We start from the raw sequence: 12,604 nt of genomic DNA on the forward strand, positions 1-12,604 counted from the left end.
GTTAGAGAAGTGGTCTAGATGTCTAAGAGTAGTGCCGTCCGTTGTGTGTGAGGATCCCTTTGGATGTTCCTGGGGTCTAATGTGGGGAATGTTTATATGGGACGCTTTATAGTGGTGATAAAATTCAAAGTCTTACCCCATTGGGAAACAGACTGCTTAGTGTCAACAGATTTACTGAGAGGAACTGCAGGGAAGGAGGTGAAGTGTGTGCAAGGGAGGAAAGTGTGTGAAGGGAGAATGTTGTGAAGGGAGGAAGTGTGTGAAGGAGGAAGTGTGTTCGGAATCTCTCCTTGGAGCTTCTCATCTTCTCCCCCACTTTCTCTCTTGCCCTCCTGCTTCTCTCTAAACTCAGTTCTTCCTGTAAGCAAACTGTCAACTTCCTTCACAGAAAAGAGCATGGCAATCAATAATGGAAAGTTTTGAAGGAAAACCAAAGCTTTCAAAAGGAAAAACTTCCTATCCCTTTCTGGCCCTTACCATGGAACTCGCAGCCGGCTTCCCAGCCTTCTCGAAGCATCTTGCAGTCAAACATGATTACAGAGGACAGAAGTGGCTTAAGCGAATCTTGTTAGATGAGGGGAGTTGGAAAACAAAAATTCTAGACAAAGACACAACCACGCAACACACACCAACACACACACACACACACACACACCACCACACACCACACACACACACCACCACCACACACACACACACACACACACACACCACACACACCACCACAACACACACACAACACACACAGACACAGACACACACAACACAACACACACACACATGGCCTACCTCCAGGACTTCTTTTGATGATATTACCCAATATGGCTTCAGCTCTGAAAAGCAATGCAAGAAAGTGTCACAACTCCTCTCAGTGCTCAGTATCACATAGCCGACCATCACTTGCTATTACAGTGAAGTGATAAAAAGAGTTTTACTACATCCTGACTCACTTTCCAGCAGCGTACACCTCCGCTGTGTCAAACAGATTGACCCCACTCTCATACGCTATGGTCATCAGCTGCTCGGCCACCTGGGAAAACACACAGAGGTCAGAGGTCAAAGATGTCACACACACACACACATCACATCACACTCAACACTTACATTTACATTTACATTTAAGTCATTTAGCAGACGCTCTTATCCAGAGCGACTTACAAATTGAAACATTGAAATTGAAATTGAAAAATTGAAAATTGAAAATTGAAACTTAAACATACACACATTCTCATCGTCATCGTCGTTATCATCATCAGATGTAGGAACCCCTGGTTAACAGCCAGGATTTAATCCATCTAACATCATAATGCTGTTTGGTTGGTAGAAACACTATTTATGTCTGGCTCTGCTCCTCCTCTCAGTTCCACTGTCTTCCTTCTCTCTTCCAGGATACTGTAGACAGACAGTGTTTCTAGTCTGCTTCTATAGTTGTCCCTCTCTAGAGAGCTGAGCTGTTCCTCTCTCCAGTGTGTCTGTGTGTCAGCGTAGCAGGATGAGGCAGCAGACTTTACACTGATTCACCCAGACTGCAGATCACACATCATAAGGCTGAATTGTTCCCAGATTAAATTCTCTTTTATAGTGCGCTTATTGCAATGAGGCTGTAAGTGAATTTGCTATAATTTCTCACTGCAGCGGTGTGAGAGCAAATGTGTGTGTGTCTCTTGTGAGACTGGGTAGTGTTGTTGTGTCTGTGCTGTGAGTGGACTGAGTGTGTGGTCTGTGTGTGAGACTGAGTTGTGTGTGTGTCTGTGTTGTGAGAAAAGGTGTGTGTGTTCTGTGGTGAGACAGAGTGTGTGTGTCTGTGTGTGAGACAGAGTGTGGTGTGTCTGTGTGTGAGACAGAGGGTGGTTCTGTGTGTGTAGACAATGTGTGTGTGTCTTGTGTGAGACCTGAGTGGTGTGTGTGTGTGAGAAGAGTGTGTGTGTCTGTGTGTGAGACTGGAGTGTGTGGTGTTGGAGACAGAATGTGTGTCTGTGTGTGAGACGAGTTGTGTGTGTGCAGACAGAGTGTGTGTGTCTGTGTGTAGACTGGGTGTGTGTCTGTGTTGTGAAGCAGAGTGAGTGTGTCGTGTTGAGACTGTGTCTGTGTGTATGTCTGTGTATGTGAGACAGAGTGTGTGTTGTTCGTGTGTGAGACAGAGGTTGGGTGTCTGTTGTAGACGAGTGTGTGTGTGTCTGTGTGGTGAGACTGGGGAGTGTGTGTGATGTGTGTGAGACAGAGTGTGTGTGTCTGTGTGTGAGACTGGGAGTGTGTGTGTATGTGTGTGAGACAGAGTGTGTGTGTCTGTGTGTGAGACTGGGAGTGTGTGTGTCTGTGTGTGAGTAACCCTCTCCCTATTTGAGTTGTATAGGACTTTGGAAGCGTTGCCACTAACAGAGTTCGCTAATCCAATCTCCTCTACCCCGCTGAGGATCTGTCCGTCAACTCTCTTAACATTATCTCTGCGGCTAGAAGTTAGGCAAGGATCCAAACCCTGGTGTGTGTGTGAGTGTGTGTGTGTGAGTGTGTGTGCGTGCGTGAGAGCGGACAATCCAACCCGTCGGATGAAAGAGGAGAGAGGGATTAAAAATAAATAAAACAGAGGAATGGAGCTGGAACACTGGCTGCTCAGAATGGAGATGGAACACTGGCTGCTCAGAATGGAGATGGAACACTGGCTGCTCAGAATGGAGATGGAANCTGCTCAGAATGGAGATGGAACACTGGCTGCTCAGAATGGAGATGGAACACTGGCTGCTCAGAATGGAGCTGGAACACTGGCTGCTCAGAATGGAACTGGAACACTGGCTGCTCAGAATGGAACTGGAACACTGGCTGCTGGCTGTTTTTTTTTCACAAGGTGAAAACTGTAGTCTTCAGCATTAGGTCAATGGGCTTATCTATAAACTGAAATATGACCTTCTCTGGTATATCACAGCAGAGAGAGAGAGAGAGAGGGTTTCACTTTTGTTTATTATCTACTTCACTTGCTTTGGCAATGTTAACATATGTTTCCCATGCCAGTAAAGCCCTTAAATTGAATTGAATGGTATTGATAGAAAGGAGGAGAGGAAGAGTGTGGTGGAAGGAGGAGTTTCAGAGAGAAGAAGAGGCTAATTGAATGAGAGGGAAAGGGAGACGAGAGCAGTACAGAAACAAGGAGACGTAAGGAGAAAAGGAGAGAGAGAAAGTCTGAAAGACGAGGTCATGGTTAGTCTGACACGACTTTATAATCACATTCACTCACTGCAATTTAAAAATCCAATTACTGCTAATCTCTGCACTGTTACCACATGAACCTCCCTACTGTCTACTTACTGCAACTCCCAGAGCCAAACACCAGCCCAAATGTACAAGTCACCTTCAAACCACCACCCCAAATTGTCCCCTTGTTACACAATAGGTGTTGTGTTTTTTCATATTGTCCCCCTGTTACAACCCACATGAAGAAATACTATACTATGGTGTAAATAGTATAGTATTCACTGTAGTGTTTTTGTGTTATTATCTTTGGCATATAAATGGAGGCTTTCTCCTTGAGGAAACCTACTGGAGAAATACTAAAATAGCACATTTTCCATAACCTGTAAATAAAGTAAGGAGGTACAGTGGCTTGCAAAAGTATTCACCCCCCTTGACATTTTTCCTATTTTGTTGCCTTACAACCTAGAATTAAAATGGATTTTGGGGGGGGGGGTTTGTATCACTTGATTTACACAACATGCCTACCACTTTGAAGATGCAAAATATTTTTTATTGTGAAACAAACAAGAAATAAGACAAAAAACAGAAAACTTCACCCCCCCAAAGTCAATACTTTGTAGAGCCACCCTTTGCAGCAATTACAGCTGCAAGTCTCTTGGGGTATGTCTCTATAAGCTTGGCACATCTAGCTCCTGGGATTTTTGTCCATACTTCAACACAATACTGCTCCAGCTCCTTCAAGTTGGCCGGGTTCCGCTGGTGTACAGCAATCTTTAAGTCATACCACAGATTCTCAAATTGGATTGAGGTCTGTGCCATTCTAAGACATTTAAATGTTTCCCCTTAAACCACTCYAGTGTTGCTTTAGCAGTATGCTTGGGGTCATTGTCCTGCTGGAAGGTGAACCTCCGTCCCAGTCTCAAATCTCTGGACGACTGAAACAGGTTTCCCACAAGGATTTTCCTGTATTTATCACCATCCATCATTCCTTCAATTCTGACCAGTTTCCCAGTCCCTGCCAATGAAAAACATGATGATGTTCTCGGGGTGATGAGAGGTGTTGGGTTTGCTCCAGACATAGCATTTTCCTTGATGGCCAAAAAAAGCTACATTTTAGTCTCATCTGACCAGAGTACCTTCTTCCATATGTTTGGGGAGTCTCCCACATGCCTTTTGGCGAACAGCAAACATGTTTGCTTATTTTTTTCTGGCCACTCTTCCATAAAGCCCAGCTCTGTGGAGTGTACGGCTTAAAGTGGTCCTATGGACAGATATTCCAATATCTGCTGTGGAGCTTTGCAGCACCTTCAGGGTTATCTTTGGTCTCTTTGTTGCCTCTCTGATTAATGCCCTCCTTGCCTGGTCTGTGAGTTTTGGTGGGCGGCCCTCGGCAGGTTTGCTGTGGTGCCATATTCTTTCCATTTTTTAATAATGGATTTAATGGTGCTCCGTGGGATGTTCAAAGTTTTGGATATTTTTTTAGAACCCAACCCTGATCTGTACTTCTCCACAACTATGTACCTGACCTGTTTGGAGAGCTCCTTGTTCTTCATGGTGTCGCTTGCTTGGTGGTGCCCCTTGCTTAGTGGTGTTGCAGACTCTGGGCCCTTTCAGAACAGGTGTGTATATATAGTGGGACAGATCATGTGACACTTAGATTGCACACAGGTGGACTATATTTAACTAATTATGTGACTTCTGAAAGTAATTTGTAGCACCAGATCTTATTTAGGGGCTTCATAACAAAGGTGGTGAATACATATGCACGCATCACTTTTCCGTTTTTTTTTTTGTAATTTTTTTTTAAACAAGTAATTTTTTTCATTTCACTTCACCACTTCACTGGACTAGGAGAGCAGAGAGGGGACTGGACCAGAGAGCAGAGGGACTGGACCAGAGAGCAGAGGGACGTACCAGAGGAGGGACTGGACCAGAGGGACTGGACCAGAGGGACTGACCAGAGAGGGCAGGGACTGGACCAGAGGAGCGAGAGGACTGACCAGAGGGACTGGACCAGAGGACTGGGCACCAGAGGGCAGAGGACTGCGACCAGAGAACAGAGGGACCAGAGAGCAGAGGGACTGGACCAGAGAGCAGAGGGACCAGAGAGCAGAGGGACTGGACCAGAGAGCAGAGGGACCAGAGAGCAGAGGGACCAGACCAGAGAGCAGAGGGACTGGACCAGAGAGCAGAGAGACTGGACCAGAGAGCAGAGAGACTGGACCAGAGAGCAGAGGGACTGGACTACAGAGCAGGGACTGTACTGTAAGCAGGGCCAGCTGTGTGTGTTGTGGGTGGGATGTCAGACAGACAGGGACCCTGTAGCCCCAACCATAGGGGACAGTGTAGGGTGGGAGACATGCAGTGGATAGGTGATGTGGGAGAATATGGGAACAGGGATAAGGGCTGTGGCAGTCATGACATTTTGTCAGCTGGTTTTTGTCATGCAAAAGACTGCTTGTCTCACGGTAATTGACCATTAATTAACATAAACATGTTTAACATCTCGCAGCCTCCACAAATACAAGCTGCTGATGTGCACCCTTGGAACATCTACATTTAAAAAAGTATAATAAATCAATTTAATATGCACCATCACAATAAATKCATMATTGATTTTAGTCAGGTCCCAAGAAACAGTATCATATGAAGAAGATGTATTTCAGAAGAACAGAACATGTAAGAACATCCACTGTAAGCCTATCTTATCTGGCWATGCTCCACGCCATAGTCTGTCGGCTTGTTCATTTAGCTTACAAGATACGTTTATAAGTCCTGTYCCATTATTTTATATTATATGATTTTATAGTAAGAATAATATAATTGAACTTAGCTGAGTAAAATAGAAAGYAAAAAAAWYTTCCATTATGGAGTGACTGCGTCTATGAAGAGGCTTTGTCGAGCGTAAAAGTGATCATTTGAAACAGGTCCTATATACTGTATGCTAGATTTAGATTAATTTGGCAACTTTAGTCGTGATTGATACAAACCTTGGAATGTGTTAGAAATAAAAACATACTGAATATGGGATGCACGGTGTGGGYAAAAAAGGRTGCTTTCTGTTCCTTGCCTCAGGCTGCACAAGCTGTTCTCTCATCAAGTGATCATAGTTTCACCCATCAGACTACTCTCAATCTAATCTCTTCACTAATATGTTAAATTAGTTTTGATTTAGAATGGCCCATTATCAAATGGGCAGGAACAGGAACAGGAACAGGAACAGGAACAGGAACAGGAACAGGAACAGGAACAGGAACAGGAACAGGGGTGGGGGAAAAAAGACATGTCATCTGCATACACGAATAGCGAATTGGGGCTGCACGCTTTCCCACCGGTCCATTTTGTAGGCTGCTTCGGTTTTACAGAGGAGCATGTGCTGAATTCATATGAACAGCTGAAAAATATACTGAACAAAAAATATAAACCCAGCATGCAACAATTTCGAAGATTTTAATGAGTAACAGTTGCTATAAGGAAATCAGTCGATTGAAATGAAAAAAAGTGTTAAACAAATCAAAATATATATTTTATATTTGAGATTCTTCAAATAGTCACCCTATAACTTGATGACAGCTTTGCACACTCTTGGCATTCTCTCAACCAGCTTCACGAGGTAGTCACCTGAAATGCATTTCAATTAACAGGTGTGCCCTGTTAAAAGTTAATTTGTGGAATTTCTTTCCTTCTTAAAGTGTTTGAGCCAATCAGTTGTGTTGTGACAAGCTAGGAGGGGTATACCTCCCTATTTGGTAAAAGACCAAGTCCATATTATGGCAAGAACAGCTCAAAAAAGCAAAGAGGAACGACAGTCCATCATTACTTTAAGACATGAAGGTCAGTCAATAAGGAACATTTCAAGAAAGTTTCTTCAAGTGTTGTCGCAAAAAACATCAAGCGCTATGATGAAACTYMCTCTCATGAGGACRGCCACKGGAAAGAAAGACMCAGAGTTACCTCTGCTGCAGAGGATAKGTTCATTAGAGTTACCAGCCTCAGAAATTGCAGCCCAAATAAATGCTTCACAGTGTTCAAGTAACAGACACATCTCAACGTCAACTGTTCAGAGGAGACTGTGTGAATCAGGCCTTCATGGTCAAATTACTGGACARCAATAAAGGACATCAATAAGAAAAAGAGACGTGCTTAGGCCATGAAACAATTATTTATTTAGAATTCAAGGCACACTTAACCAGCATGGCTACCACAGCATTCTGCAGCGATACGTCATCCCATCTGGTTTGGGCTTAGTGGGACTATCATTTGTTTTTCAACAGGACAATGACCCCAAACATACCTCCAGGCTGTGTAAGGGCTATTTGACCAAGAAGGAGAGTCATGGAGTGCTGCATCAGATGACCTGTCCTCCACAATCCCCCGACCTCAATCCCCCGATGGTTTGGGATGAGTTGAACCACTGAGTGAAGGAAAAGCAGCCAAAAAGTGCTAAGCATATGTGGGAACTCCTTCAAAACTTGGAAAAGCATTCAGGGTGAAGGTGATTGAGAGAATGCCAAGAGTGTGCAAAGCTGTCATCAAGTTAAAGGGTGACTATTTGAAGAACCTCAAATGTAAAATATATTTTGATTTGTTTAACACTTGTTTGGTTACTACATGATTCCACATCCCCATCTTCAAATGGGGTGACACCCTAAACCCAAACTGTTGTAGACCTATATCCATCCTGCCCTGCCTATCTAAAGTCTTCGAAAGCCAAGTTAATAAACAGATCACTGACCATTTCGAATCCCACCGTACCTTCTCCGCTGTGCAATCCGGCTTCCGAGCCGGTCACGGGTGCACCTCAGCCACGCTCAAGGTACTAAACGATATCATAACCGCCATCGATAAAAGACAGTACTGTGCAGCCGTCTTCATTGACCTGGCCAAGGCTTTCGACTCTGTCAATCACCGTATTCTTATCGGCAGACTCAATAGCCTTGGTTTTTCTAATGACTGCCTCCCCTGGTTAACCAACTACTTCGCAGACAGAGTTCAGTGTGTRAAATCGGAGGGCATGTTGTCCGGACCTCTGGCAGTCTCTATGGGGGTACRACAGGGTTCAATTCTCGGGCCGACTCTTTTCTCTGTAAATATCAATGATGTCGCTCTTGCTCCGGGTGATTCCCTGWTCCACCTCTACGCAGACGACACCATTCTATATACTTCCAGCCCTTCCTTGGACACTGTGCTAACTAACCTCCAAACGAGCTTCAATGCCATACAACACTCCTTCCGTGGCCTCCAACTGCTCTTAAACGCTAGTAAAACCAAATGCATGCTTTTCAACCGTTCGCTGCCCGCATCCACCCGCCCGACTAGCATCACCACCCTGGACGGTTCCGACCTAGAATGTGTGGACAACTATAAATACCTAGGTGTCTGGCTAGACTGTCAACTCTCCTTCCAGACTCATATRAAACATCTCCAATCCAAAATCAAATCCAGAATCGTCTTTCTATTTCGCAAAAAAGCCTCCTTCACTCACGCCGCCAAACTTACCSTAGTAAAACTGACTATCCTACCGATCCTCGACTTCGGCGATGTCATCTACAAAATAGCTTGCAATACTCTACTCAGCAAACTGGATGCAGTCTATCACAGTGCCATCCGTTTTGTTACCAAAGCCCCTTATACAACCCACCACTGTGACCTGTATGCTCTAGTCGGCTGGCCCTCGCTACATATTCGTCACCAGACCCACTGGCTCCAGGTCATCTATAAGTCTATGCTAGGTAAATCTCCGCCTTATCTCAGTTCACTGGTCACGATAACAACACCCACCCGTAGCACACGTTCCAGCAGGTATATCTCACTGATCATCCCCAAAGCCAACACCTCATTTGGCCACCTTTCCTTCCAGTTCCCTGCTGCCAGTGACTGGAACGAAATGCAAAAGGTCATTGTGTTCATCCAAAATATATGGCCTATTTAGAACCTACAACAACAACAAAAAATGAAAAATACCATTCCTCATTGAGGCCTGCTGAGGCAGGAATTCCCAAGCGGTCTATCCAATTATGTCTCTCTCTGGAGAAGTAATTTATCCCTAACTCCTCCCCTATGTGGCGCCTACACCAATAAAATGCCCACATAACGTAAGGCTCGCAGTTCATGATCATGGCTGTTGAAATGTCCTGCAACAGGTCATTTTTCATCATGGTTGTGAATGGAGCTCTCATGCTCACATACCATTGTCTTAAGTTCAAGTCTTAGTCTTACCCAAATAATACATGGTACAGGAACACTTAGCTTCTTTGGGACTGGGGGGCAGTATTGAGTAGCTTGGATGAATAAGATGCCCAGAGTAAACTGCCTGCTACTCAGGCCCAAAGGTAGAATGTGCATATAATTAGTAGATTTGGATAGAAAACACTCAGAAGTTTCTAAAACTGTTTGAATGATGTCGGTGAGTATAACAGAACTCATATGGCAGGCAAAAACCTGAGAACAAATCCAACCAGGAAGTGGGAAATCTGAGGTTTGTAGGTTTGCCTATCCAATATACAGTGCCTATTGCACTTCCTAAGGCTTCCACTAGATGTCAACAGTCTTTAGAACCTTGTTTCAGGCTTCTACTGTGAAGGATGAGGGAATGAGAGCTGTTTCAACCAGGTGTCTGGCAGAGTGCCATGAGCTCACTCAGGCGTGACCCCGTGAGGGGTGTTCGTTCCTTCTCCTTTCTAAGACAAAGGAATTCTCCGGTTGAAACATTATTGAAGAATTTATGTTAAAAAACTCCTAAAGATTGTTCTAACATCGTTTGACATGTTTCTACGAACTGTAATGTAATTTCTTGACTTTCGTCTGAACTAAGTGTGCCTGCGCATCGTAAATTTGGATTTTTGAACTAAACACGCCAACAAAAAATTGGTAGTTGGACATATATTATGGACTTTATCGAACAAAACAAACATTTATTGTGGAACTGGGATTCCTGGGAGTGCATTCTGATGAAGATCATCAAAGGTAAGTGAATATTTATAATGCTATTTTCTGACTTCTGTTGACTCCACAACATGGCGGTACCTGTATGGCTTGTTTTCTGTTGTCTGAGCGCCGTACTCAGATTATTGCATGGTGTGCTTTTTCCGTAAAGTTTTTTTGAAATCTGACACAGCGGTTGCATTAAGGAGAAGTGGATCTAAAATTCCATGTATAACACTTGTATTTTCATCAACATTTATGATGAGTATTTCTGTAAATTGATGTGGCTCTCTGCAAAATCACCGGATGTTTTGGAGGCAAAACATTACTGAACATAACGCGCCAATGTAAATGAAGATTTTTGGATATAAATATGAACTTTATTGAACAAAACATACATGTATTGTGTAACATGAAGTCCTATGAGTGTCATCTGATGAAGATCATCAAAGGTTAGAGATTAATGTTATCTCTATTTCTGTTTTTTGTGACTCCTCTCTTTGGCTGGAAAAATGGCTGTGTTTTTCTGTGACTAGGTACTGACCTAACATAATCGGATGGTGTGCTTTCGTCATAAAGCCTTTTTGAAATCGGACACTGTGGTGGGATTAACAACAAGTTTATCTTTAAAATGGTTTAAAATACTTGTATGTTTGAGTAATTTTAATTATGAGATTTCTGTTCTTTGAATTTGGCGCCCTGCACTTTCACTGGCTGTTGTCAAGTCGATCCCGTTAACTGGATCTCAGCCATAAGAAGTTTTAAGGAGATATACAACAGATTTTTGTATTACATGTTTTTCTAACTCAAACCTTTATCCTCTCACCGGAATGAGGATTGATAAGAGAGTTCCCTCTGATCATGGCATCACAGTGGACACAGTTGTGACAAGGGATATTACCATCAGGAATAATAGACATGAAATGTGATGTTTTTTTCCCGTAGGTACATCTGACCTGAGTAAACAATCCCGTAAAAGTCTCTTATAGCAAAACCTTGGGTGTCTATTAACCACATCTTTGATCGACCTTGAAATAGGACTGTAGGTGAGGAGAGGGATTCTTTGACGTGATTGCAACAATGCATTGTCCTCAGTTTGTCTTACTCTGATAAGGCAATTGTCCAATAATTCTTCTTCATTACCCTCTTGATTTGAATCATTCACATAAATCGTTGGCATGTATGATAACTGCTGAAAGGTATTTATATCTGGGTTTTTTCTATACACCTACCACACATTACACTGCAGTACTGTATCACAAAACCGGACGTGAATGGGAGTCCCATAGATTGGCGGCACAATTGGCCCGGGTTTGGCCGGTGTAGGCCGTCATTGTAAATAAGAATTTGTTCTAAACTGACTTGCCTACTTAAGAACCAGTGTATCTTTCATTTGCCATACAACAAGTATTTTTATGTAAAGTTTATGATGAGTTCTTTGGTCAGATTAGGTGAGTGTCCAAAATATCTCCGGTCATTCTGGTGATAGGCCGTCATTGTAAATAATAATTTTTTCTTAACTGACTTGCCTACTTAAATAAAGGTTAAATAAATWAAAAAAGTTTTGACACTAACTGAACCAAAGAGATTTTACCCAGAGTACACTCTGATTCATAGTTAACTTTGTGTCTGCTAAAGTGTAAAGTTGTTGTAGAGCAGTAAATACCAGAGGCAAAGACTGTACACATTTCCTATCTCCATAAAACCAAGTAGAAAAACATTAGGAAATTATATTCTTACCTCATCTGTAATCTGACTGCCAAACGTTACCCATGTGCCTGAAACAGAGACAGAGATAGCAATTAGAAGTTGTAGCATCACATAATTGTGAAACTTTGGTGCTTCTATGTGCAGTACTATACATATGCCCAGTACTTCACTTGGGCAGGAGCTCACCGAAACTGAGTACCAGCACCTCACATTTTCTTCTGCTTGAGTTTGGCACCTCCTATAGAATATTAGCTCAAAAAAGATTGAGGTGTTCCTGTACCTAAATATAAACAGTACCGGCACCCAAAATGAGTACCGGTARCTATTTCAGTCCAGGTKAAGCACTGCATATGCCATTGTCAGAATGTCAGACATTGTGCTAACAGTTACTAAACATGTGTAACGGCTGAGACTGGGATGTCGGTAGGAGTCATTTTTACAGGCCTAATCCCTGAGACAACACCGATGAGCACCTGCAAATCTGTCCTGTCAGGAGAACAGCATGCAAGCAGAGAACAGAATGTGTACAGAGCAGATGAGAAAGGGGAGGACCATCCCCTGCAGTGAATACATTTTTTTTTAAATAGTGAAACATAAAAAATTAGCATTTCAAAAAAAGATATACACAATATATTCACGTCACCAAATAATTGATTATTAAAACACACTGTTTTGCAATTAATGTCCACAGTAGCCTCAACAGCACTCTGTAGGGTAGCACCATGATGTAGCAGCCGGAGGACAGCTAGCTTCCGTCCTCCTCTGGGTTCATTGACTTCAATAC

General features: G+C 43.0%; 1 long non-coding RNA gene across 1 annotated transcript; it reads right to left on the bottom strand.

The window, feature by feature from the left end:
• Positions 1–789: 789 nt before the first annotated feature.
• Positions 790–11,889, bottom strand: LOC112075147 (uncharacterized). Its single transcript, XR_002894931.2, has 3 exons — positions 11,851–11,889; positions 951–1,030; positions 790–833 (listed from the first exon to the last, which is right to left on the bottom strand). It is a non-coding gene; the product is annotated as an uncharacterized lncRNA (long non-coding RNA).
• Positions 11,890–12,604: the final 715 nt, after the last annotated feature.

This window comes from Salvelinus sp. IW2-2015, unplaced genomic scaffold (genome assembly GCF_002910315.2).
Source record: "Salvelinus sp. IW2-2015 unplaced genomic scaffold, ASM291031v2 Un_scaffold3004, whole genome shotgun sequence".
NCBI classification, from domain to species: Eukaryota; Metazoa; Chordata; class Actinopteri; order Salmoniformes; family Salmonidae; genus Salvelinus; species Salvelinus sp. IW2-2015.